We start from the raw sequence: 26,836 nt of genomic DNA, 5'->3' as shown, positions 1-26,836 counted from the left end.
GTTTTTCTTTAGTGGGGACTCCAGGAAATTAAATCTGCAGCTCACCAGGGAATTGGTGGGAGGAAGAAGTCAGGGGGAAAATCTCTTTGTGTTAGATTTACTAAGCCTGACTTTGCATACCCTCTGGGTGAGGGGGAGAGATTAGCTCTCTCGGTACTTGTGTTTTCCAGGACTGGAAACAGGGAGGGTGGAGTCCCTCTGTTTAGATTCACAGAGCTTGCTTCTGTATATCTCTCCAGGAACCCAGGGAGGGAAAACCTGGAGGGGAGGAGGGGGAAGGGAAATGGTTTATTCCTCTTTGTTGTGAGACTTAAGGAATCTGAGTCTTGGGGTCCCCCAGGGAAGGTTTTGGGGAGACCACAGTGAGCTAGGTACTGTATAATTCCCTGGCTGGTGGCAGTGTTATCAGGTCCAAGCTGGTAACTAAGCTTGGAGATCTTCATGCTAACACCCATATTTTGGACGCTAAGGTCCAGATTTGGAAAAAATGTTATGACAAGTATTATGTGGGAAATAGCAGTGCTTCCTTATGGCAGGGCCGCCCAGAGGGGGGGCAAGTGGGGCAATTTGCCCCAGGCCCCCACGAGAGTTTTTTTGGGGCCCCTGGAGAGGGGTCCTTCACTCGCTTCGTGTCTTCAGCGATGAGGGCTCCTTCTGCCCCGGGACCCAGCGCTGAAGTGCCGGGTCTTCGGTGGCAATTCGGGGGGGGGGCCTCCACCACCGAAGATGCAAGCCCCCCTGAATCCTCTGGGCGGCCGTGCCTTACATGCTGGAGACAGCCAAATTAGAAACAGAATGTGACTTTCAGTTTGCTGCCCCAATACTTAGTAAGAACTTTAGTCCTGCAACATTAATTTTTCTCAACTTTTAAGGGAGGACAAGATAGCTGTCCCTTCGTACTGTGTAATTTTACCCTATTTAAATCCTTTCACTCAAGAAAAACATGCCAATCATTGATCACAACCTAATTTGGCATTTTAAAATGATAGAAGTATAACCCTGCCTTCCCACTGATTGATTACTACAAAATCAGCTCTCATGATTAATCAAAGGCTTTTAATAATCAGTATCCACCTTCACTGTGGTGGGGAAAGAACAGGGCTGTCTAGAGGGGGGGTGGGCGGGCAAGTGGGGCAATTTGCCCCAGGCCCTGGGTCCTGCTGGGGCCCCCACGAGAATATAGTATTCTATAGTATTGCAATTTCCTTTTATGGAAGGGGCCCCCGAAATTGCTTTGCCCCAGGCACCCTGAATCCTCTGGGCAGCCCTTGGAAACAAACCTAAATATTAAACCTGCCTTGAAAAGTTCTGAGGCTCACCAATGCAATCCAGTTGGGCAGTAACTTTCTTACAGATGATAGTGCACTAATCCTGGCTTAATCCAATGTTTCATAAATGTCTTAAAAGATTAAAGCATCAATTGCTGCCCAAATGGGAATGGAGATTCACATCTCCTGCCAGTTTCTACTGCGCAATCTTGCACAAGATCCAATGATATTGCTGAAACTTTCCTCCCCACCTCCTTACAAGAGCAATTACATAATCATAGGGCTTCCTCTCTCAGAGGCAAGCCTTTTCATTCAATGAGATGCTCTGATGTAAATGAACAAACATACATCAGATGGGAGGGTAGGGAAGAGAGCTGAGATTGCATTGCCTGACTGGCCTGCAAAGGTGGATGTTAACCTTTCATGTAACTTTACTACTCACTTATTTCTGTTCACGTTTTTGGCTGTAGTTTGAGGAGCATGTCACTTCAGCTTAGGTTGTACCCAAAATACAATAAGATGGCCAATTATCTTTTGACTTATCGTATGCATTATAGTAGCACTCAGGGTCTTATTGTCCAAGGTGCTGTCTATACAGAGTAGGAGACAGATGTAGCTGAAAGACTTATACCTTTATATGGACTAAAACCACTTCACTGCACTTCTAGAGGAACTGTCCATCCATTTTTTTTTCTTTTCTTTTGGCTAAGACTTTCTCCCTGTGTGTCCATTCACATGGCTGGAGCACTTGCCTGGGCTGTGAGTTCAAGTCCCCACTCCAAATCGGACAGAGCAGGGAGCTGAACTTTTGTGTACTACATCCTGAGTGTCCTGACCAGTGGGCTATTGGCTATCCTGGGAGCACTTTGGCTTTCCGCAAGAATGGGCTGACCTGGCCGAGATACCTAATTCCAGGATGGGGTTCGAGGCTGAGATTCCCAGGTGGAGGGAGGTGCCTATCTCTGACCCATCAATCAGGCCTATGATCCAGACCAATGGGAGTTAGGTGCATAAATACATTTGTGGAGCTGAGCCAAAACCCTGCCTCTTTCCTCTGCATTTCACTACTGGCTAGCTTAGGCAAGTTTTCTGGCTTCTGAGGATCCCTTCCTTAGGTACCTAACTCGCCTGGGGGCCTAACTCAGGACTGGGACTTCCATGACTTTTCTAAGATAATTGCTAATGTCCCAGATACCTCCTCAGTCAGCTCCTTGTGTATTCTAGGCAGGGCTGTCCTTAGTGGGGTGCAGTGCCCTGGACAACCCCTCCCAGGCCCTGACCCCCATTCCACCCCTTCCCCCAAGCCCCTGCCCTGCCTCTTCCTCACGCTAGAAAGCAGAACAGGTGATGCTCCTGGCCAATCAGATCCCCAGCCCATCCAATGTCTGTCACTTCTTGCTGCTGTCTCCTGAATTCAGAATACACCATACAGGCACTGTCATGGGGATGCCCTGGGAGTCTAGGAGATGTTTGGGACACACTCCATTGCAGCACTATTTCCAATTCGTTTCAGTGATGCAGGATTCAAAGTGATGGCAGAGAGGACCCCTGGCGCAGGTGGTGATAGGTAGCCTGCTGTCCGTCCATCTTTCTCTGCTAGCAAGATCTATTGAGAATAGGCCTACTGATTCCTTTCACTGGCCGCCAGATGTCTCGCTGCACGAACGGCAACAACACTGTTTTGTTTTGCGGAGGTTTTAATCAGTCACAGAAATTTGGATTTGTGGTGTGAACTAAAAGTTCACCGTTCCACTCTGATTTCATTAGTTACTTAGCTGTGCCCAGATGAATAGATTCCTTTGTCTCTGTTCTATGTCTGCCGAGCAAAACTAGGGGAAATAAACAGCAAGTGATGTACTGCCGTTTGGGGGATAAATTAACCATTAAGTCATTAAAGAAATCTTTTTTTTTCTTGCCCCCTAGCAGCAGTCAGTGTCAATTTTTAATTACTCCCTTGCTCCCACAACCTCCTTTGGCAAGTGGATCCATTGTCTGTTTGACTCGCTGTGAAAAGGGCTTCCTCTTATTTATCTAGTAGCCAGAACAATGGGCTGTGAGCCAGGACTCCTGGCATCTGTTCCTAAGTCTGCCACTGGCTTTCTCAGGGACTCTGAACATCTCACTTTGGCCCTGATCCTGCACAGTGCTTTTTGCCCTTAGCATCCCTGGACTTGAACAGCCGAGTCTGTATGCCTGCCTGGTTTCTGCCTTGCTTGTCACTGACAGTATAATGCTTGTTTGCTTTATCAACATGCCATGCAGATCAGCTGATGTTTGCTCAGTGTGAAGTGGTCCTGAGAGGACAGAGGCTAAAGATGTGCAAAATCTTATCACTAACCTGTCCTTCCTGTACATATTCACTACTCTCCATATACTTGTTTTCAAGCCCTTCTAGCATTTCCATCACTCTCCTCTGAATTCTCTTCAATTTATTCCTTACAAATTCAGAGAAATTGAGGCCTAACCACCAAATATGGTTTCTCCAGTCCAGCATAGAGGAGTAGCTGGGTGGAAACTGATCATTTCCATTCACATGAGCTCTTACTAGTTCTGGATCCCTTGCATTCACACCCGTGGAGTTTACCTTTCAGATTCAGTTCAAAGAAACTGGAAAATTTACCTTGCTTCCATCTTGTCCCTAGCCAGCCTTGATTCTTAGCCCTGGGATTTGGATATGTAAAGTTTCCCACAACTCTAAGAATTACTTCCTGGGTGCTACACTCATGAGTTAAAGCAGGGAGGACAGTGCTTCTCTTGGCTTGGGGCCTAGAGAATGTGTTGCAAAAGCAAAGGTTATGACATGGAAACATAGCTGTCACCATGCAAACCCCACAAATGAGTGTGCTTCATTTCCTAATAGTTTAACTTCATGCCTACATGTAATGCCTCTCTGCATACATTGCAATCAGGGGTGCTGGAACAATTTGTATAGTGGAGGTGCTGAGAACCATTGTGCCGAACTGCAAACCCTGCATATGATGGAAACCCTAACCCCAGTGCCCCTAGTTCCAGTACCTATGATTGCAATACATGTGCCCTTTGCATACACCATCACATTGCAGGCTCATCACGTCCATGTATTGTCTCCCACTCACATTCCATCCTTTGTATTTTATGTTGTGTATTCTTCTCCCCAAATAAACCACCTCTGCATTTCTCCTTGTTGACACTCTTTTTGTAGCACATTGCCTACTTAGACTACGGACTGCTAAACTCAACTTTCATTATGCCAGATAGCCACAGTAACAGTGGAATCTTTCTCATTCCCTCAGGGCCACAATCGCTGGAGTGGCAAATGCTGAGGCTTTAATGAGACCCACAATGTGTGTGGGGAAAGAATGCAAATCAAAACAGTGCAGGCCTCCAAAATAAGTCAGGTTACAGCTGTCAAAAGTTCCCTCCCATTTCCAGCTCAGATAGCTAACCACTATCAACAATTTGGTCTAATGAAAGTCTTAAAATACATACACCTTTAAAAAGAATCCCTCTGTTTATATTTAGAGAAATTTCACAAGCAAGTGGGCCCAAATCATTTAGCATTTTTTAATTTTATTAAAAAATAAAACAGACGTATTCCGCTAATATGGACATTATAGCAGTATATAAGAACGCCATTCCCTTGTTAACCACTAAAATCAGGGAGTGGGACTAATGTTCATAACCACTCTCGGGCATTAGATCACAGCAGAATCCCCATTTTATGAACTATTGAATTAAAAAAACAAAAAATTCATAAAATGGAACACTTAAAAATGACAGTGTGTACAGTGCTAAAGTTGCAGTATGGTGCAGGCATCACTTTCTTGTCCTTCAAATCACTGTAAAGTGATTTCCAATAAACTGAGGGCATCAGACTGTGAAGGGATGTTGACTTGTTCTTCAACATCCCTTTCATTATGCTTTTTGGCTTCTTTCCCTGACAATAAAAATGGTATGTCTAATTGGTTGTTCATGAGATTGGTGTTCATATCAATTGAGATTCTACTGCCCTGGGCAAATGATTTGTATAGCGATCTGCATGGACCTTGAAGAGATGAGCACAGGTTGCAGGAGGGAAGAGTTTGAAGGTCAGTCAATATGCACATGGCTTGCTGCTATTTCAGCTTCTCTGAGAAGCTCTGAATTAAGACCCATGTTTGTTTTACAAGCATGGACTCCTCTCATGTTACCCAGCATGTGGTTCATGAAACGATCCGTATGATAAAAAGCTTGACCCTGCAGTCTTTGCTCAGGCAAGGTTACTATTGATACCAGTGGGAGCCTGGCTGTGAGTAAGGACGTTAGTGTTGGAATCCAAGGAGGATATATGCAACGGGACAAGTGCCTCCAAATCTTGCACATGTTACTAACACTTCCTTTTTTCCTTTGAAACCACCGTGAAGAAGAAACCCTGCTCATTGTTTCAAATCTACCAATCACAACAGTGTGACTTTGACATGTCAAAAACTCGTTACAGCTTGTGCTGGTTTTAGGAAGAAAAGAATTTTAGAAATGCAGCACGATGTACAGATGAGTATTGTTAACTAGCGTTTGGAGCTGTTTGCTGGGAAGCAGTTGCCATGGTGGCACAAAGTATGAACATTCCTCAACTGATTAGGATTAAACACTGTTTCCTAAGGAGTAACTCATTTGTGCTTCATGGCTTTGTCTGCACTCGGACTCGGTTTGTGCAGCAGGCAGGGAGCTCTCTGGAGAAGTGGAGAAAGGAAATGTTCAGGGCATGGCTGCTGTATCCAGTACTGAAAGTGGCAGCCATTGCTGATGGGCTTCTCACAGAAGAATAGACAGGAAATCCAGAGGGAAATAGGCAGAAGTTATTGGGATTTAGACATTCTAGAAACCAGTGTCACTTACATCACTAGTGATCTCCACCTGGACAAATAAACTGGTCTGTTCTATCATCCTCCCTATTTACATGCCACTTTTGGCAGAGTGGATCATGTCCTGGCCTCTTTCTTTTCTTTTCTTTTCTTTTCTTTTCTTTTCTTTTCTTTTCTTTTCTTTTCCACTTACCTTAGATTCATTGGGTGTTTCCTTTTTGTTTAAGGCAAGAAGGACCACTGTTAGCAGTGACTCTGCCAAAGATTTGTGGGTCGTGGTGGATAATCAGCTGAATATGAGCTCCCGCTGTAATGCTGTGGCCAAAATGTGATCCTGGGATGCATAAATAGGAGAATCATGGAGTAGTAGAGAGGTTATTTTATCTCAGTATTTGGTGCAGATGTGGCAGGTAAACAATCACAGCTCCCACTGCCTGCAGTTTGCCGCTCCAGGCCAATGGGGGCTGCAGGAAGGGCAGCCAGCACATCCCTCAGCCCACGCCACTTCCTGCAGCCCCCGTTGGCCTGGAGCGGTGAACCACAGCCAGTGAGAGCCATGATCAGCCAAACTTCCAGTCATGGCAGATAAACAATCCAGCCTGGCCTGCCAGGGGCTTTCCCTGAACAAGCAGTGCTCCTAGTTTGAGAACCACTGGGTTATACAACCACTGCAGAAATAATGTTCAGTTCTGGTGTCAACAATTCAAGAAGGATGTTAATAAGTTGGAGAGGTTTCAGAGAAGAACCACAAGAACTACTAAAAGATTGGAAAACCTGCCTTATTGTGACAGACTCAAAGAGCTCAATCTGTCAAATTTGCAGATGACACCATCAGCTCAGGATTGAACAAAGACTGTGAATGGCTTGCCAATTACAGAACCAGTTTCTCCTCTCTTGGTTTTCACACCTCAACTGCTAGAACAGGGCCTCATCCTCCCTGATTGAACTGACCTCGTTATCTCTAGCTTGCTTGCTAGCACACATATATATACCTGCCCCTGGATATTTCCATTACATGCATCTGAGGAAGTGGGTATTCACCCACGAAAGCTCATGCTCCAAAACGTCTGTTAGTCTATAAGGTGCCACAGGATTCTTTGCTGATTTACTAAAAGATATGATCTAGGAATTATTTGGGGGAAGTTCTATGGCCTATGTGATACAATAATTCAGTCTAGATTATCACAATGGTCCCTTATGGCCTTGGAATCTATGAATCTTTGCTGGCCTCTGTAGTGTCTGCATAACAGGAGTATACCCCAAAGCCAGAGAGATTCACCTCACCGAGTGCCCTGATATTTTTTTTTCTGTAGGTCTCCGAGGGTTCCAATCTGCTCAATCTGAGCTCATGTGTATTTTAGTTCTAGCCTGCAAACTTAGAGGTCTATGCTGCTCAGTGCAAAATCTCTCCCCATGTAAATGTAGCGTTCAGGCAGAGGGGCCCAGGGCACCTGAACTGCAACTCCCATGAGGCACCACAGTGGCATCTCCAAATCAGCTTTTGTTTTATTTGTGTTCAGGCAAAAAATTGGGGGAGTCTATTCCTTTTTGTGTATTCGTGAACAGAACTGTCTACTAAATTCCAGTTACACTTCTGCAAACTCTCAGAAGGCAAGGGAGTGCAGGGATGTCTCAGAGGGCATCCATTATCAGATGATTTTCTCTCAGGGGCTTCACTGGCTGGTTCTTGCTCACATGCTGCACATGGGGCTAACTGATTGCCATATGTGGGGTTGGGAAGGAACTCCCCTCCCCCCCCCCAGATGAGATTGGCAGTTACCTTGGGGGAAGAGGGGCTTCATCCTCCTCTGCAGCATGTGGGTGTCAGTCACTTGCCAGAATTATCTGAGTGTATATCACTTAATCATGACCCTGCCAGTGCATTGAAGCACCTAAATCCCTCCTAATCTCTGCCTGTAGCACGTCATAATCTAGTTTCCTGCAGGCTGTAATGCTTTGGTCTCCTTTTGGGTGTTGGGTTTAGTGTGTGGGTGCGGGTGGTGTTGGTGGCCTGTGATATGTAGGAGATCAGACTAAATAATCGGGTGGTCTCTTCTGCTCATAAACTCTGACTCTGAGTGGGGGGTTGTACAGGTGTTCCGGAGAACCTGTGGCTTCAAGTGTGAATTGCTGGTGAGAGTGATGTGAGAAGGAAATAATCCAGTCTAACTCTGGTATCACTGCTTGAGTTTGCAGGACCAGCAGCTTGCAATGTAAAACTTAATACATTTGATCTGGAAAACACAGAGAAAGAATAAACATAGGACCCCACAATTTTATCTTTGCAGTCAGGTTTCCAAGCAGAATTGCACTTTTCAGGCCAAACACACAGCTTTTTGTTGGGGGAGGAAGAAGGACCTGGTGTGTGTTATATAAGCAGCCATGCCTACTCCAGCTAATAGTCTCCCTCTCAGCAGTCTGTGGGCAGCTCAAAACCAGCTTTCTGCAGAGGAAAGGACAGCTCTGTCATCTTCGGTTTTAAATTCACTGCACATTTATTCAAGCTAGAAACACAGATTCTGTATGTGATACATGGCAGCACCCGGATCATAATGGAATTATAAGCACCAACTTCGCAAGTGACTCTCAGATAAGCAGAGAATAGTAACTAGCTGCAGTTTCACAGATTCATATTTTTTTAAGGCCAGAAGGAACCACTGTGATTGTCTAATCTGACCTCCTGTATAACACAGGCCAGAAAACTTCACCCTATAACTCCTGCATTAAACCTATAACTTCTGTTTGAGCTGCAGCATATCTTTTCGATATCTACTCTTGATTTAAAAGACTTCAACTAGTGGAGAATCCACCAGACCCTGAGGGCTTGTCTACACTGTGATGTCGTCAAAACTTTTTGTCTTTCACGGGGACTTATAAAAGCCCCACCACAAAAGACAAAAGTTTTGCTGATGCAAGTAGCAGTGTGAACGTGGCTTTGTCGGCAGGAGCACTCTCCTGCCAACAAAGCTAACACTGCTTGCGGGGCTGGAAGTATTTTGTCAGCAAAAGTGCCAACAAAATACTGACAGTGTTCACGCACGCTGACTTTTAGTGACAAGGCTGTGTTGACAGGGCAGTGTAGACAAGCCCTCAGAGAAACTGTTCCAATGGTTAATTATTCTCACTGTTAAAGTCTTGGGCTTGACTTCTAGTCTGAATTTGTCTGGCTTCAGTTCCTAATCATTATATCTTAGATTAAAGAACCATATTCTACCAGAATACATACATGGAGTAGAGACTTGTAGACCCCAGTCAAATCACTCCTCAACCCTCTTTTATAGATTCATAGATTCATAGACTCTAGGACTGGAAGGGACCTCGAGAGGTCATCGAGTCCAGTCCCCTGCCCTCATGGCAGGACCAAATACTGTCTAGACCATCCCTGCTAGACATTTATCTAACCTACTCTTAAATATCCCCAGAGATGGAGATTCCACAACCTCCCTAGGCAATTTATTCCGGTGTTTAACTACCCTGACAGTTAGGAACTTTTTCCTAATGTCCAACTTAAATCTTCCTTGCTGCAATTTAAGCCCATTGCTTCTTGTTCTATCATTAGAGGCTAAGGTGAACAAGTTTTCTCCCTCCTCCTGATGACATCCTTTTAGATACCTGAAAACTGCTATCATGTCCCTTCTCAGTCTTCTCTGTTCCAAACTAAATAAACCCAATTCTTTCAGCCTTCCTTCATAGGTCATGTTCTGAAGACCTTTACTCATTCTTGTTGCTCTTCTCCGGACCCTCTCCAATTTCTCCACATCTTTCTTGAAATGCAGTGCCCAGAACTGGACACAATACTCCAGCTGAGGCCTAGCCAGCGCAGAGTAGAGCGGAAGAATGACTTCTCGTGTCTTGTTTACAACACACCTGTTAATGCATTACAGAATCACGTTTGCTTTCTTTGCAACAGTATCACACTGTTGACTCATATTTAGCTTGTGGTCCACTATGACCCCTAGATCTCTTTCCACCATACTCTTTACTAGACAGTCTCTTCCCATTCTGTATGTGTGAAACTGATTGTTCCTTCCTAAGTGGAGCACTTTGCATTTGTCTTTACTGAAGTTCATCCGGTTTACCTCAGACCATTTCTCCAATTTGTCCAGATCATTTTGAATTTTGACCCTGTCCTCCAAAGCAGTTGCAATCCTTCCCAGTTTGGTATCGTCTGCAAACTTAATAAGCGTACTTTCTACGCCAACATCTAAGTCATTGATGAAGATATTGAACAGAGCCAGTCCCTGAACAGACCCCGGTGGAACCCCACTTGTTATACCTTTCCAGCAGGATTGGGAGCCATTAATAACTACTCTCTGAGTACGGTTACCCAGCCAGTTATGCACCCACCTTATAGTAGCCCCATCTAAATTGTATTTGCCTAGTTTATCAATAAGGTTATCATGCGAGACCATATCAAATGCCTTACTAAAGTCTAGGTATACCAAATCCACCACTTGTCCCTTATCCACAAGGCTTGTTATCCTATCAAAGAAAGCTATCAGATTGGTTTGACACGATTTGCTCTTTACAAATCCATGCTGGCTATTCCCTATCACCTTACCACCTTCCAAGTGTTTGCAGATGATTTCCTTAATTACTTGCTCCATTATCTTCCCTGGCACAGAAGTTAAACTAACTGGTCTGTAGTTTCCTGGGTTGTTTTTATTTCCCTTTTTACAGATGGGCACTATATTTGCCCTTTTCCAGTCTTCTGGAATCTCTCCCATGACTTTCCAAAGATAATAGCTAGAGGCTCAGATACCTCCTCTATTAACTCCTTGAGTATTCTAGGATGCATTTCATCGGGCCCTGGTGACTTGCAGGCATCTAACTTTTCTAAGTGATTTTTAACTTGCTCTTTTTTTATTTTATCTTCTAAACCTACCCCCTTCCCATAAACATTCACTATATTGGACATTCCTTCAGACTTCTCAGTGAAGACCGAAACAAAGAATTCATTAAGCATCTCTGCCATTTCCAAGTTTCCTGTTACTGTTTCTCCCTCCTCATTGTGTTTCCCGCTAATGATAGTTGGAGGGAACAACTGTCTCTGTCACTGTTTTGTATTTCCTGATATACTGGCGTTACTGAGGGTAATTCTGCTCTTTCACTTCAGTGTAATAGAGCTGGGTGAATTTTTATGGTGAATGGTAAATTGGCCCCCAAAAAAGCATTTTGGGGGCACCAAAACTATTCACGAATTCAGGTCGAATTTGGCAAATAGTTTCTACCAGAAAAAAAACCTTTTGTCTCAATCTTTTCCAAATGAACCATTTTGGCATTTCATGTCCAAACAATAGTTTTCAAAACAACATTTTTGTTTTCAGTGGGGAAAAAAATCTGAGCAACCAATTTTTTCTGGCAACCAAAAACTGAGCACTTTTCAATTTTTCAATGGAGGCCTGGATATTTTCATCAAAACCAAAACTTTTCACGGTGTCATTGTCGAAAAACATGAGCAGCTCTAGTCACGGTATTTCTAGAGAATCCAGGGAATACAGACATCTGCTCTGACAGTATAACATATCACCAGGGAATTGTATGTACCGCATGGTAGAGACAACAAAGATCATTGGACCCAGGGTGAACTGGAAAGATGGTAACATCAGCCTTTTGCAGCAGGGTAAATGCCATTAGATCTTTTTCATATATTGGCATCACTGGGGAGGGTGTTTGACCCTTTGTCTGCTATTGGACACCTCAGTCAGGGCAAGACGAGGAGAAGAGTAGTATCTGCAGCATGCGGCTTGCAGTATAATATACAGCAGACAGTTTGCCCCCATCTTAATACTTGGTAGGAGCTGGAGGAGCACAAGTTCACCCTCCTTTTTGACAATGTGTTTGCTTCTGTTTCATATGGACCCACTGTATTTGCCAAAACTCTTTATCTATGGACTGAAGAGTTTCAACAGACTCGGGTTTGATTGCTGGTGACTCTCCCCACATGGGAGTACTGCAAACACTGGCGCACTTCTGCAGCCGGGAGACACTCCAATAATCTTGGGCATTAGCATACTCACTCTGCATTGAAGAAGCCACTAAATTCCAGCCAATTCAAGGGACCTGGTAAGAATCCTGTCGTCTCCTGACTTAGTTACAATGTAATTATAAGGCATTCGCTCAGTGATGGACCCATCTGTGTGCAAATTGTAATCATCTTGGAAACCGGTGTTCTAACTTGGCTTGCCCAGCATAGCATAGGGAGGCTGTCAGAACACATCAGATAGTCATCTGCCACAAAACCATCCCCTGCCTCTCTCATTACACATCTTCCAACTTACACGTCTTCCTACAGACAACAGCCTCCTTTACTACATAATCTTGGTTAATTCTCTGAACACCATCCATTCTATGAGGGGGGAATAATGTCTTATGCAATTAAAGAGTCTCTCAATGTGTACACACAGGGGCCAAATTAAGGTTGCATTGGATAGGAAATACTAGAATTTAAGATTAACTTGTGATTCACTTGACTTTGGAGCCTTAACAGTCTTGTAATGTCATTTTTTGAATGTAACAGCTGATACAGCTAAGGTTAATGTAACGGTGCCCTGCCTTTATTTTCACCCAAAGAAACATGCTAACCTGTTTTTATTATTTATCAACACTTCAGTTAGCATTGTACACAACACAAAGCAAAGGCAGTCCTATCCCCAGAGAACTTGCCATTGAAGACTTTCCATTGGAGTTGGGTGCCAGATTCCCTTGGGCACTTTTGAAAACCCTACCTGAAGAGACTTAATGAGGCTGAGGCACAGTGGAAAATCCAGATCAATAAATGACTTTGAAAATGTAAATTATTGCTGCTTTTTTTTTTTAATGCCTTTCTTGTGGGCCTCCTAGAAGATGAGTCTGTGGGAGGGACTTGACTGCAGACAGAGAGACAACTTGGCAAACTGGAACAGGGAGGACATTCCATGCAAAAACTCAGTGATTGGCTAACTGACATGCCATTCGGTGTATTCCAGCTCTAGAGTGAAGCTCTATAACTAAGCTAGCTGGCTGGCATGTACATCAACCCTAAGAAATACCCAGAGGCACCCCTGTCCTCACAATACCCTTACACCCCCCTGCATTTTAATTTAAAAAGGATTAGAGCAGTGTGGTAGTGACAAGATTAGTTATGGCTGGGGTCAGGAGGTGCTTTAATAATGTGTGCTATGGGTGGTGCTAAGTAGCAATCAGGCGTTTGCTTGCAGTGCTACATTTGCTAGCACTATGGCAGAAATAATCTGTGACCTAGTAAACACTTTCATCGCTCTTACCATTGCCATGCTGCCTCTTTGTTAAAAGCTGCAGAAAAAGGATAACCCATGGCAGGCTTAAGAGCCCAGGAAAGGTATTTAAACAGGGCAGTGCTATGTAATTTTATCATCGCAACAACTGTAACAAATCTGGCTGCCTGAGCATCTCTCTATTGCTTCTATGTGTCAAGTGATCGGTACATGGAGCTTCCTGTTAACAGCAAGGCTAGAACTCTGATCCTGTTGTCCAAAAGCACAGACCCTACCACTTGAGCTGAGAGAATCTTCCTTCAGCTTTAGCCGCATGGGGTCTATGATGCAGTTTAGCAGTTCTGATTCTATCCACTAGATGGTGGTCCTACATATAAACCGCTAGTTCATGACAACAATACACATGGATATGTGTTGAACAAGTAGCTGTTCCTTGCCTGGAAGAACTAATCTAAAGCAGCAATTCTCAAACTGTGGGTCAGGACCCAATGGGGTCACCAAGGCTGATTTAGACTTGCTGGGGCCCAGGCCAAGAGCCAAAGCCCGAGCCGTACTGCCCGGGGCCGGGGCTGAAGCCTGAGGGCTTCAGGCTTGGGCAAGGAGGCTCAGGTTACAGGCCCACTGCCTGGGGCTGAAGCCCTTGGCCTTCAGCGTTGACCTCCTGTCATAAACAGATAGCTAAGGGTTAACGTCTCTTTCACCTGGAAAGAAGTAATCTGAAACACTTGACCAGAGGATCAATCAGGAAACCAGACTTTTTCAGGTCTGGGTGGAGGGAAGTTTGTGTCTGAGTTCTTTGTCTTCTGCCTGTACTATCTCGGCTATGAGAAGTGATTTTTTCTGTCTCCTGCCTTTCTAATCTTCTGTTTCCCAGTTGTAAGTACAAAAAATCAGATAGTGATTTATATGGTTTTTTTGTATTTACATGTGTGTAGTTGCTGGAATGTGTTAAATTGTATTCTTTTGAATAAGGCCGTTTATTCATATTTCTTTTAAGCAATTGACCCTGTATTTGTCACCTTAATACAGAGAGACCATTTTTTTAATGTATTTTTCTTTCTTTTTACATAAAGCTTTCTTTTTAAGACCTGTTGGAGTTTTTCTTTAGTGGGGAACTCCAGGGAATTGAGTCTGTGCTCACCAGGGAATTGGTGGGAGGAAGAAGTCAGGGGGAAATCTGTGTGTGTTAGCCTGACTTTGCATTCCCTCTGGGTGAGGGGGGAAGAGAGATTAGCTCTCGGTACTTCTGTTTTCCAAGGCTGGAAACGGGGAGGGTGAAATCCCTCTGTTTAGATTCACGGAGTTTGCTTCTGTTTATCTCTCCAGGAACCCAGGGAGGGAATACCTGGAAGGGAGAAGGGAAGGGAAATGGTTTATTCCCCTTTGTTGTGAGACTCAAGGGATTTGGGTCTTGGGGTCCCCAGGGAAGGTTTGGGGGGACCAGAGTGCCCCAAAACACTCTAATTTTTTGGGTGGTGGCAGCTTTACCAGGTCCAAGCTGGTAACTAAGCTTGGAGGTTTTCATGCTAACCCCCATATTTTGGACGCTAAGGTCCAAATCTGGGACTAGGTTATTGACACCTCCTCACCCAGGGTGGTGGAGCTTGGGCTTTGGCTTTGCTCCCCCTCCCACACCTGGGGCGGTGGGACTCAGGCAGGCTCAGATTTCAGTCCCCTCTCCTGGGATCATGTAGTATTTTTTTGTTAGAAGGGTGTCGCAGTGCAATGAAGTTTGAGAACCCCTGAGAAAGGTCTTAATGAGTAGAGGGCAGAACAGAGGCAGGTATAATATGATCATCATAGGGGAGTTTTTCCCCCTTGATGTAATTACCACAGTCTTTTAAGGGACGTTCTTTCCCGCAGAACAATTCTGTTGCAATAGCAATGTGGGGTTCCACCCCATCTCAACTCTCCTGCCTCAGTTTACCAGGAGAAAGCAGGTTTTGTGCAATTGCCAGCCTTGCAGACTCAGCCTGGAATCTGAAACTTAAGCTGTGTACTTTCTGGCTTATGTGCCTCTCTCTAACCATGCAGATCTGGCAGTGGAATTCTGGTAAGTAGGCTGTTGATGATGCACGAGGCAGCCAAGTTCCCAGCTTGTTCCACCAGAGCTGTGGTTGGCTCTGCAGGGAAAAGAGGTGTAAAAATTATCTGTAGTCAGAAAAGGGAGAAATTCACCCCTGTGCAGAAGGCCAGCACCAGCCTAATGCACACTCAGCTCCTACTTAAATCCTCCTAATAGGAAGAATCTCACCCTAAGTGAACAGATCTGATTCTGCATATGCACAGAGAGCAGATTGGCTGGCTAAGAAAGTGCCATTTCTATGCAGTCGCTCCTCAGAGCAGAGCTACACCTTTTAGGTTCCAGCTGTCCCTGCCCAAGAGCCTCTGGGAGCCTAAACAAACATAAACAACATCCATGATTTAGAGTGAATAGGCAACGTGCCTGGATAAACCTCACCCGGAGGGCGATGCTGAGGGGGAGGGAAAGGGGGAAATGAAACCTCAGAATTATAGAACCACAAAACAAACAACTGGCACCAACTGTAAAAGAAACAGTCGTGTGTCTGGCTGCCAAGGATGCTCCTGCTGACCTAACATGGTGTGTGTGGTGGGAAAGAGGATTATACCATCACAGGCTGCATAGGAGAAACACGGCCCCACTCTCTCAAGACTATAACAGGGCATTCAGTCCTTTGCAATCAACTGCCATGATGGGAAGAGCCCCTCCAGTAAAGAGGGCCTGTATTTATGGCTTTAATACTGAGGAATGGTGTTCCAAGAGTGGAAAAACCCATGTCCGGGAGATCTGACTTGAGCCCTGTTCATGGTGGTTATTTATTTGCATTGCAATGCTGCCTCGAGGCCCCAGTCATGGAGCAAGGCCTCATTATTGTGGGCACTGCACAAAGATATGACAAAGATGGTCCCTGCCTTGACCTGTGTGCAATCCACGACGTGTAGCACCACGTGAAAAGCAGCCAGTACAACTAGCCTTACACCACCAGTCTCCACAACAATCCCCCTTCCTAAGGGTCCATGGGGTGTTTTTCTTTCAGTCTCAGCCCTAGTCCCAACCTCGACTATCCAGATGAGAGAGTGGTATTAATCAGGTAACATGCCAGTGTTCTTGGAAATCTCAGATGAATACCCCTTGGGATTCCGACTATTTATTTGAAATCTTGCTTTCTGCCCACCCTATTGATCACACTTTCCTGGCAAAGTTAAATGGGTCCTCCTATTATCATATATACACAGCAGGTCTCCCAAGAGCAGGGAAATCCAATTCAGTTATTCAGAGTGGCTTATGCCCTGGCACCTGTTTCTTTGGTCAGGTGAGATAGTTCAAACCCTTCAGATAAGGTAACTTGGTGGATCTGAATAATTGCCAGTGTTTCCTAATAAACCAATCCCTTTTCCCACATGAACTCAGGAATTTCTCTCCATCTGCTGCCCTACCTTCTCATTTATCTGTCTGCTAGTAAGAGACTGATTCATCTTCATGTGCCTCCAGGCAACCCACCCAGCCTGCAGGCGAACTGACTGTCATATGACTTAGCAACTACATAGCATCGTAAATCTTCAAAACACTTTAAAAATATTAGCTTATTAATCCATGCAACACCTCTCTGAGGTAGGTAAGTGTTATCTCCATCTTGCAGATTGTTAAGAGACTCACCTAGGGCCACCCTGCTAGTCAGTGTCAGAGAAGGGACTAAAATCAGAATTCTAAGGAGTCTGATTTTTTCCCTCTTTATGGTAGTTGTAGGAGTCCATGTTGGGACCCACTGCATGGAGGACCTGTATGGCACCATCCATCCCCACAACAGGACCTACAGAGAACTCCCATGTGAGATGCTGGTCCAGAGTAGGAAGAAAGAACTGGGGTCTAGGCTGGGATGAGGGGCAGTTGCATTGTCCATTCAGATAGGAGGGTAAATGCTGATAGGAATTTAATGAAGCCCTAGCTACAAATCCAAGGGAGCTCTGCTCTCAGGAAGACAGGAGCAGAAGACCGTATATCTGGCATGGGGGGACTCTGTGCTGATGGCTTTGGTGTCATATGGGATTTAGAGACAGAACCACAGCCCATTTCACAGAAGAGCAACCCCACCTGCTCCCTCTAAACAGAACAATTTAGGGAACGCTCTGTGAGGGATCCCCCAGTGTCCCCACCTACAGATATTTCCACAGGAGAAGGAATTTGCACCAAAATCATTGGACCGGATAAACGAGGAAGCTGCATAGTTCTGGGGATGGAATAGAGACTGCTGGCAGGTCTGAGAAGACCTATAGCCTTGTAAAAAGGCTCGTGCAGCTGTTTGGAAAACCTAGTCCAGTGATTCTCACCCTATTAACACATATGTGGCCCACAGTGGTAATTCAATACTACCTATATGGACCTAAGATGTCACAGGGACCGCGGCTCTGTGCTGATTGGGACGCAAGTGGGCCGCAGGTTGGGAACCACTGGCCCTAGTTTCAGAGGGCTTTCTCTCCTGCATGCTTATTATATCCATCCTTGGCTCTGCTGTGAGACCCACTGTTGTAAAACCCAAGGCTATGATTTTTGTGTCATCTCACGAACTAAGCAGAGTGGGCTCTGGCCAATAGCAGATCCATTTTGTAGATGTGTGTCTTCCCCCGAGCCTGTACTGACTCAGGGCTCTAGCTGGCAAGAGGAGGCACTATGCTGCTGGAGGGGCCATTTTCATATATGTTGCAAATGGAAACTATCAAGCTTTTCCGTGTGCCATTGATAACAGGTCCATGCGTCACACCCATAAAGCAATGTCATGAGGAGAATGGTATTAGATGTGATTTGTTTCTGTAAATGGATTCCATGTTGCTTCCAGATTTGGTGATGGAGACAATTATATGCAGTGCTGGATTTCTTAATTTTTGCATCCACTTCATGGAGGATTGAAAACATTGGGTGTGTTTAGTCTGGAGAAGAGAAGACTGAGGGGGGACATAACAGTTTTCAAGTAAATAAAAGTTGTTACGAGGAGGAGGAAGAAAAAATGTTCTCCTTAACCTCTGAAGACAGAATGAGAAGCAATGGGCTTACATTGCAGCATGGGAAGTTTAGGGTAGTCAGGGTAGTTAAGCACTGGAACAAAATGCCTAGGGAGGTTGTGGAATCTCTATCATTGGCAGAGGTGAAAGTAAGCCGGTCCAGTCCGGTACGGCGTACCAGCAAGAGTCAGTATGCCGTGCTGGACAACATCAGCTTCTGCGGCTGGGATTTAAAGGGCTTGGATCAGGGAGACCCAAGCCCTTTAAATCCCGGCCCGCAGCTCCGGCAGCCAGGCTGGGGCTGGCATTTAAAGCGCTCCTCCGAGCTTCCCGCTGCAGCAGGAAGCCAGGAGAAGCCCTTTAAATGCTGGCCCTGGCCTGTCGGAGCGGCTGGGCCAGGTGGCAGGGAGCCCGGAGGAGCCCTTCAAATCCAGCCTGCAGCTCCAGCAGTTGGGCTGGGACCAGCATTCAAAGGGCCCAGAGCTCCACGGCAGCTAGAGTCTCGGGTCCTTTAGTTTGCCCCGGGGGCTACCAGCCACCTCTACAGCTGGGAGCCCCCTGGGTGATTTAAAGGCCCTGGGACTCCCAGCCATAGCTGGTGCCCCAGGGCCTTTAAATCTTCCGGTTGTCCCCACACACACACACACACACACACTCTCCGGAATACTAGTAAGTCCTGTGAGTTACTTTCATCCCTGGTCATTGGGGATTTTTAAGAGCAGGTTGGACAAACACCTGTCAGGGGTGGTCTAGATAATACTTAGTCCTGCCTTGAGTGCAGGGGACTGGACTAGAAGACCTCTCGAGGTCCCTTCCAGTCCTATGATTCTGTGATTGATGAATCTCTCTATGCCTTAATAAAAGAGTGAACCACTTTATCATCAAGTCATGGAGGGGATTAACTTTACTAGCCACTGACCTTGCACTGTACAGCATGAAGGGAAGAACCAGATCCTTTTCCCAGCCACTGTGTGCTCCTGTGAATTGCTACAAGATGAAACCCAAGGAAGAGATTCAACTCTGCAACCTTTGTTTGTGAGTGTTGCACCAACTAGTATGTGATGGCATATTCCTCCTTTGCCTTTCTCTGCTTGCCTGTGACCAGGTCAGAGAGACTCAGCCTTCTCTGATGTTCCTCCCAGCATGCAGCAATATTGTTTGATCCCTTAGCTATCCTGAGCTATTGTATTTACAGTCTTTTTTTTTACAATTTCCCCCCCAGAGGACAGACATGACCCATAAGGCAATCTTTGGGCTTTAAATATACTGGTCATCAAAGGGATGCAGCTGCCACATCTGGGTGCCAAAATAAGGACCCCTAGGGCAGGTGTGACAAAGTGGGACTGTGCTTAATGTTTCCTCTGAATACTGTGTGGGTGCCTCAGTTTCCCCTATGCATTTCTTAAGTCTCTAGGCGGTAGGATAAGGGGGTGTAATTGTTGCAGAGCAAAGGGCCAGCGCACATAAATGGCCAACACCCTTTTTCCTGGCAACTAATGGTCGGGGCCCCTCCCCCCTGCAAGATGATAGCTAAAGGTGTTGGAGAACAAAGGAATCAGGTGACCTCCTGGCCCAGGAAAGGGACAAAGCCAATAGGAGGAGAGGCTGGAAGGTGAGTCAGTTTGGAGCTGGCTGGGGATGAGGAGTGAAGTGCAGAAGTGGGTGTCTGGCTCACTGCCCTCCAAAATGGACCCAGCTATGGGGCCCTGTTCTCTGTACCTACAAGCTCTGTTTTAGACCGTGTTTCTGTCATCTCATAAACCTGTTTTACTGGCTCGCTGGGAGTCATGTCTGACTGTGAACTGGGGGTGCAGGACCCTCTGGCTTCCCCAGAACCCCCCCTGGGTGGACTTACTGTGGGAAGCGCACAGAGGGGCAGAGGATACTGAATGCTTCAAGGTCAGACCCAGGAAGGTGAAGCTGTGTGAGCTTCTTGCCCTGAAGACAGTCTGCTCCAAGGGAGAGGAGACTTCACCAGACTCCTGACTGGCTTCGTAGGGAGCAGTTCTGGAGCATCTCCCGGGGACTCCATGACAGCAGGTAATACTTCCTCAGCTTACCAGTCACTCAGTGCTCCTAGGTGTAATGGCTACCCAGGAGGCCTGAGCAAAGGCAGGCAATGTGGCCTTGTGAGCACTTTACAGGAAGGAGGTAGCAGTCAGAAGAAGGGTATCTCACAAGTCCAAGGGCTCAGCAAAGGGATCCTATGCAAGACAGCGAATCAGAGCAACATCCTGCACAGGACAGCAGAGTCCTAGCACCTCCATGTAAAGCATGTAAGGTCAACAACAGCTAAACGCTGGCTTGAGTCACCAGCACACACTTCCAGTGCCAGACATCAGCTCATGGGTTGTGAAAACATATCAGTCACCTCTTATGGTGCCCTTCACATGCCCTCCATCCTAAGATGCCTGAGGACAAGGGTCCTGCTTCTTCTCAGGGATATACCATAAACTTTACTACTTAATATACTCCTCAGGACACCACGGAAAGCAGAGAGATACAGGCATCATCTCCTCTTTGAAATCTGTGTTAATTAAGACCACAGAAAATACAGAATTGTAAAATAGAATAACCTGTTGTTTAATACTTTGTATTTTGGTCCTAAACCATCACGACATTACCAGGCCATTTTTTTCCTAATATGTGCTGATCTCATTCATCTGGGGAAAAGCACAGGGTGTTCTCATCCATGCTTATACCTGGCAAGCTGCATACAATGTGACAGTCGGAGAGAACTTCTGAGCTCTGCAGTGGCTGCTTCTGGATTTTGTGGTTTATTTCATAGGAAAGAGACTGATTTTTTCTCCCTGGAATTCTTGAGAGAGATGAAAGGTAAGTCAGCAAATCAGCTTCATGCATTGTCAACATTCTCAACTTCCAGCCATGGGCAGAGCAGAACTAGCTCAGTTCTGAGTCTGCTTTTAGCTCAGATGGAAACATCTGCAGGGGCCTTTTTTTTTTGCGTCCCTAGGGAAAAAAAAATGTGTAAGGAGAAAGCAGGCAAACGCTTTTAACACACTGTAGCAAGTCAGGTTACAGGAAATCCAGCTACTCTGGCTGGCTGGCACCGTTGGGTAAATCAACAGAGAACATTCTTGATTATATTTTTATAACACCTACAGAAAACGCTGGTTAGCAACAGTGAAATGAATTAGATGAGGGAGCATGTGATTCGGCTGCATAAAACATAGCAATGAGAGGTGCATCATCTGCGTACATATATTCCGGAGATCCTACACACACACAGCGGGAAGGACTGTTTACACTGATGTGCAGATTGTTTTTTCTTTTTTTCCCCCAATTTATTTCCTAAATAAAAGGTAGCTTTGATATGTCAGCTGGCAAGCCAGGTTCTGGATACTCTCAGCCACATGTGATTCATGTCAATTTCAGTAAGGTGGAAAAATTCTCTGATCCTCTTGCAAGAGGTTAAAACCCCATCATAGTTAAGCCATTCTAAGGGATGCATTCTGCTGCCAGAGCCAGTGCTCTGCTCCTTTTAATGGTAGGGGAAGTTGCATGTATGCCTCAAGGGGAGAAAGCACCTCTAGCTATGTAACTGATGATAAACACCCCTTGTCTGCCAGGACTATCCTGTATTGCTTGTGTGGGCTGGAATGTAAATAAGGCATTTTGTTGTTCTGCTGTATACAGTGGGTGCTATTAAAATCTGCACATCTCCCATCCCCGGAGGCTAAAGATGCTACTGCATTTCCCAGGCTAAACATCAAGAATACTGCAGAGTTTGGTACAGCAGAAGCTGTCCAGTTTTTTAAATGTCTGTTTTGAATGGAAACAACAATCGGGTGGATGCAGTTGTGTCTCATTTTGGTCAGGTTGAATTAGGGTTAGGATATTTGCTGTGATTAGCTAAGTCTTGGGGGGATGGGAGATGCAAAATACTAGATGATGCTGAATGGTGCCCTTAAACTATATATGCTCCCCTGCTTTGGGAGAATTATATCTATGTGACTGACTTTGTAAAAAACTTAGGAGGAGAGAGACCCCTTTTTAAAGGGCTAGTCCTGTTTTGTTAAAGACTTGCATAAACCCCTCTATGTAGAGCCTAGATACTACAGTGATAGGTGCTTCAGAAATATTTAGGGACAGGATGGAACACCATGCAGAGATGGAAGATCTCATCCATGCAAGTCTGTTTCCTCTTGGAGAAAATGTATATTCATGGGAGTTTTCTTGCTGTGTGTGTGTGTATGTGGGTATGAGGCGGAAGGGGGCGGAGGCATGGAGAGAGATGTGGACAAAAGATATTGAGTCTCAATCTGCTGCCAGTCTAACAAAGAGCTTTTCATTATGGCTTCAGTAAAGCTATGCCAATAACATAGAGGGCCGTATTTTGAAAGCCCAGCCCTGTCTGGTTTTAATTTGGATTTCTGATTTTTTCCAGCACCATCAATGTTTTATGCCCTTCATAAAAGTGACTGTTCCCTTTCCAAAGGGCTTACAGTCCAAGGGCCCAATATCCTTACACAGTTGGGCAGTGAAGCCTAACCCAATGGATATGATGGACAAGTGAGGTTATTACATCCACCAGGAAGGGGAAGCCAAGGGAGAGCTCCGGTTAGGGATACATAAGCATATTGTCTCAGTTCATATGTTTTTATGCCTTGGTGACCCAGGTTCTCTTTGCTTGCATGCAAACATCTCCCATTTTGGTAAGTGAGGCTGCAGGGGGAAGTTTTCAGGTCTGGCCTGAAGGAGGGGGCTTGCCAAACAGACTGTGTATGGTTATCCCATGCCCAAGGAGTGGCATGGAAGAAGATACAGAGTTGCCTGTGAGAAGAGGAGACAAAGGAAATATAGAGACTGGTGTCCGAGGTGGTGCTGGAAGAGCAGAAGGATGTGAAAGGAGGGCAGGTCAGAGATGAAGGCAGGTGCTGGATGATATAGGGCCATGTAGGCAAGAGGAAGAAGTTTGAAGTTGATGCACAGTGCAATGGGGAGCCAGGCAAGTGACTCGGAATAAGGTGATGATTTTGGGAACAGCATTTTTGGATGGATTGGAGAAGGAAAAGGAAGGTTACGATCAGCGAGACACCAGAGAAAATGATTAGGGAGCAAGAGAGCGACTTGGCCCTCTGGATTGGAAAGGAGGGAGGCAGATTTTTTTTTAATGTTGTGGACAAGGAAGCAAGAGGATTTGGCCATGTCTGGGATGTGTGGGGGTGAGGGGGATACTATTCACACTGATATACACATAGGTACGTGCCTATTGGGTAATTGTTCCCCATGTTATCTAATCAATCTGTGCTTGGAAAGGAAAAGTAAATACTTGCAGACCAGTGCATGTCCTAATGTAGTATATAGTCACAAAAAGGGATCCTCACATTGTTCTCATTTGTCTATTTAAAACCCAATGATTGCCTTGTCTGTCTTCTAGGAGGGAAAACTTGTAACAGATTTACTCTAAATACAGTAGCAGAAGAAACTTAAAACAAGTTTTCCGTGGTTGGATCTCCTGAGGAATTTTAATCTCCTCCAAATTCCTGGTGACCGATTAGTGAACTATTGTAACATAAAATTGCTCTAGCATTCTAACTGCATCGCCAGTGAAACAGGAACACTATTCCTCCATATTCCTATTTAGATTCCTTTTCACAGGGCTGCCCAGAGGATTCAGAGGGCCTGGAGCAAAGCAATTTCAGGGGCCCCTTCCATAAAAAAAAGTTGCATCAGTATAGAATACTATATTCTTGTGGGGGCCCCTGCGGGGCCCGGGGCAAATTGCACCGCTTGCCCTCCCCTCTGGGCTGCCCTGCCTTTTCATTTGATTTTTCTTGCTAAATTTATGGGCTGGATTATATTTCATTACTGTGCGGCACAAAGGACCCTGTGTACTGAGTACACACATTTTAATATAGTTATTAAACCTAACCCCACAAAACCTAGGAGAATGAATACTATAGGCTTTTCACAGTAGTGATTCTGATATTTCTAATCTTTAAAACTGTAGGAATACTAGGTAGGGCAAGGCTGCTGTTGTAAAAAAAAACTTTTGAGCTTTGATGGGAGGAGAACAAGAACTTCATGTGCAGGAAGATGGTTATAGACAGCAAGTTTGCTGTTAACTTGTTCTGGAACTTTTTGTTTTATTTTGTTGCGAGGGGGTGTTAGCTTTTCCCCTGGGGTTTCATTTGAAATGGATGAGGGTGTTTAAAAAAAATTCAGGGCTTGAAAATAATACATGGGGCAAATGGAATCCTCCAACTCTGTGGTGGTTTGGCAAGCCCTGGATGCAGTGGGAGGCTGCTAGATAACAATCTTACATTCCTACCATTCCTTTCATCAAGGAGGTTTCTGGAGCACTTAACAGATTCACAAATTAGATTGACAGGAATCATTTCATGCACCACTAAAATGTAGCCACTTCCAGGGGTAGGGGGTAGGAACCAATGTGTAGCATGCTGCATGGCACTGAGGCTGGTGTGACTAGGGTGACCAGATGTCCCGATTTTATAGGGACAGTCCCAATTTTGGAGTCTTTCTTATATAGGCTCCTATTACTCTCCACTCCCTGTCCCGATTTTTCACATGTGCTGTCTGGTCACCCTAGCTGTGACACTTTAGCCTGAATACCGGGAAAACCTCTTCACCGCCACTGTTATTTTATATAGGAGTAATAGTATTCATGTAGCACCTAGAGGCCTCAGCTGAGCCCAGAGACCCTTGTCCTCTGCAGATACATAGCAGGAGACAGTCCCTGCCCTGGAGAGTTTGCAACCTAACTAGATAAGACAGTAAAAGGGCGGGAGACTGGAAGGATCATTGTCCCCATGGAAACCTGAGCCACGAAGATTCAGGGCGAGATTCCGTAAATAACTTTGAGAATGTGGGCCTCATCAGTGACTTGTCTAAGGTCACACTGCAAGTCTGCAGCAGAGCTGAGAACAGAGCCCAGGCCTCCTGACTCCCACCCACCCCAGCACCTATGCCTCAAGACCATCCTTTCTCCATCCCACCCACAACCAGTGTGCATGATACTCCATTTAACTTCTTCATAAGAGCTGCTACCAGAACTTGAAGCTCTGGTTTACCGAGTACATTCAAAATATGGCACTTCGACCACAGGCCACCAAGACTCTATGAATTACCTGGTTGCCAGCAGGACACTCTCCATGTATGAGCCAAATGGAGGGGATGGTACAATGCTGGACTGAGGTAGGGTGAGTACTCCACTCCAGAAGGGGTCAGTGAATGACTATAAAGGAAGAATCTCATAAGCTCTAGGACACTATGGTAGCTGGGGCATGTATGAAACAAACACGTTCCCACCGGTTGTACATATACATCAAAGCAGCCATGTACGCCAGAGCTAAAATATGAAAACAGTGACCTGAATTCCAGCCAGAGACTATTTTATGAGAATGAACTGTTCTTGAGCAATTTCTCCAGTACATCCCACACAGACAGGCTTCCCTTGAACACCACACCAGGAATGCTTGCCATCTCATGCCAGATGTTTGATTTATTTGTTTTATTCGATTCGATTTTATATTTAAGGGGAGGCGGGAGGGCTTTCATCTATCATGTGGCTTCCTCACCACACCCTAATGCAACTGCTGCTTGGCTATGACTCTGTGACTCATCTCCTAAAGCAGGGTCTCTTCTGGGCCCGAAACCAAGAGCCCGAGTTTTATGGGATCCAAAGGCCTGATTCTGACCAAGTTTAACATGTAGTCCAGGGGTTCTCAAACTGGGGGTCAGGACCCCTCAGGGGGTCACGAGCTGTCAGCCTCCACCCCAAACCCCGCTTTGTTCCAGCATTTATAATGGTGTTAAATACATTAAAAAGTGTATTTAATTTACAAGGGGGGGGTCGCACTCAGCGGCTTGCTATGTGAAAGAGGTCGCCACTAAAAAAGTTTGAGAGCCACTGCACTAGTCAAAGAGAAATCACAATCCAGCCTCAGATTTTGAATCTTGCAGGCACAACTTCTTCCTTTTTCATCGCTCTCCTTATGGCAAGGTCTACTCCGGCCAGGCAGGGCATTGCAGCTGGCCCTCTGGCAGAAGTAGCCATCAGCTTTCATACAGGAGCCAGCACTGCAGAAACATTCTTCATGGCTAGATTTCTTCCCAATCAGTAGCGATCAGCAGAGGGTACTAAAATAGCAATATGAAGCTAAGGATCATACAGTGTCCACAAGCTGTGCATGTGACTTCTGTTCTGTCAGCGGGAAGTGCATGTGCAAAGTGAGGGCAACCTATGGCTGCAGTAGTTGTTGAAAGAAAGGGAGGTTGGTAGTTCCTGCTGTCTCAGTTTCCCTATCTGTAAAATGGGAACATGTGCCTACCTCACTGCGAGTTTGTAAGGATAAATGTCTAGAGTGCTTTGAAGAATAGGGCTAAGAACTTACTGTGAGAACAAAGTCACTCCAGTGATGCCAGATGTCTGAGCTCATGGCACGTACTGTTTTACAAAGACATATTAAGTATGGAAGGCTACTAGGAACCTAAATACATACAGTGATTT

General features: G+C 45.4%; 1 protein-coding gene across 1 annotated transcript in view; it reads left to right on the top strand.

Moving 5' to 3' along the window:
* The first annotated feature begins 21,096 nt into the window (after positions 1-21,096).
* The window catches only part of SLC45A4 (solute carrier family 45 member 4), a 136,303-nt gene continuing 130,563 nt past the window's right edge, over positions 21,097-26,836 (top strand). Inside the window, exon 1 of the mRNA XM_030546425.1 lies at positions 21,097-21,177. The gene's annotated coding sequence lies outside the window, so the exon portion shown is untranslated. The remainder of the gene's footprint in view (positions 21,178-26,836) is intronic.

The sequence above is a fragment of the Gopherus evgoodei genome, unplaced genomic scaffold (assembly GCF_007399415.2).
Source record: "Gopherus evgoodei ecotype Sinaloan lineage unplaced genomic scaffold, rGopEvg1_v1.p scaffold_44_arrow_ctg1, whole genome shotgun sequence".
Lineage (NCBI taxonomy): Eukaryota > Metazoa > Chordata > Testudines > Testudinidae > Gopherus > Gopherus evgoodei.
The sequence above is the reverse complement of the archived record's forward strand: the minus strand, read 5'-3'. Positions and strand labels throughout refer to the sequence as shown.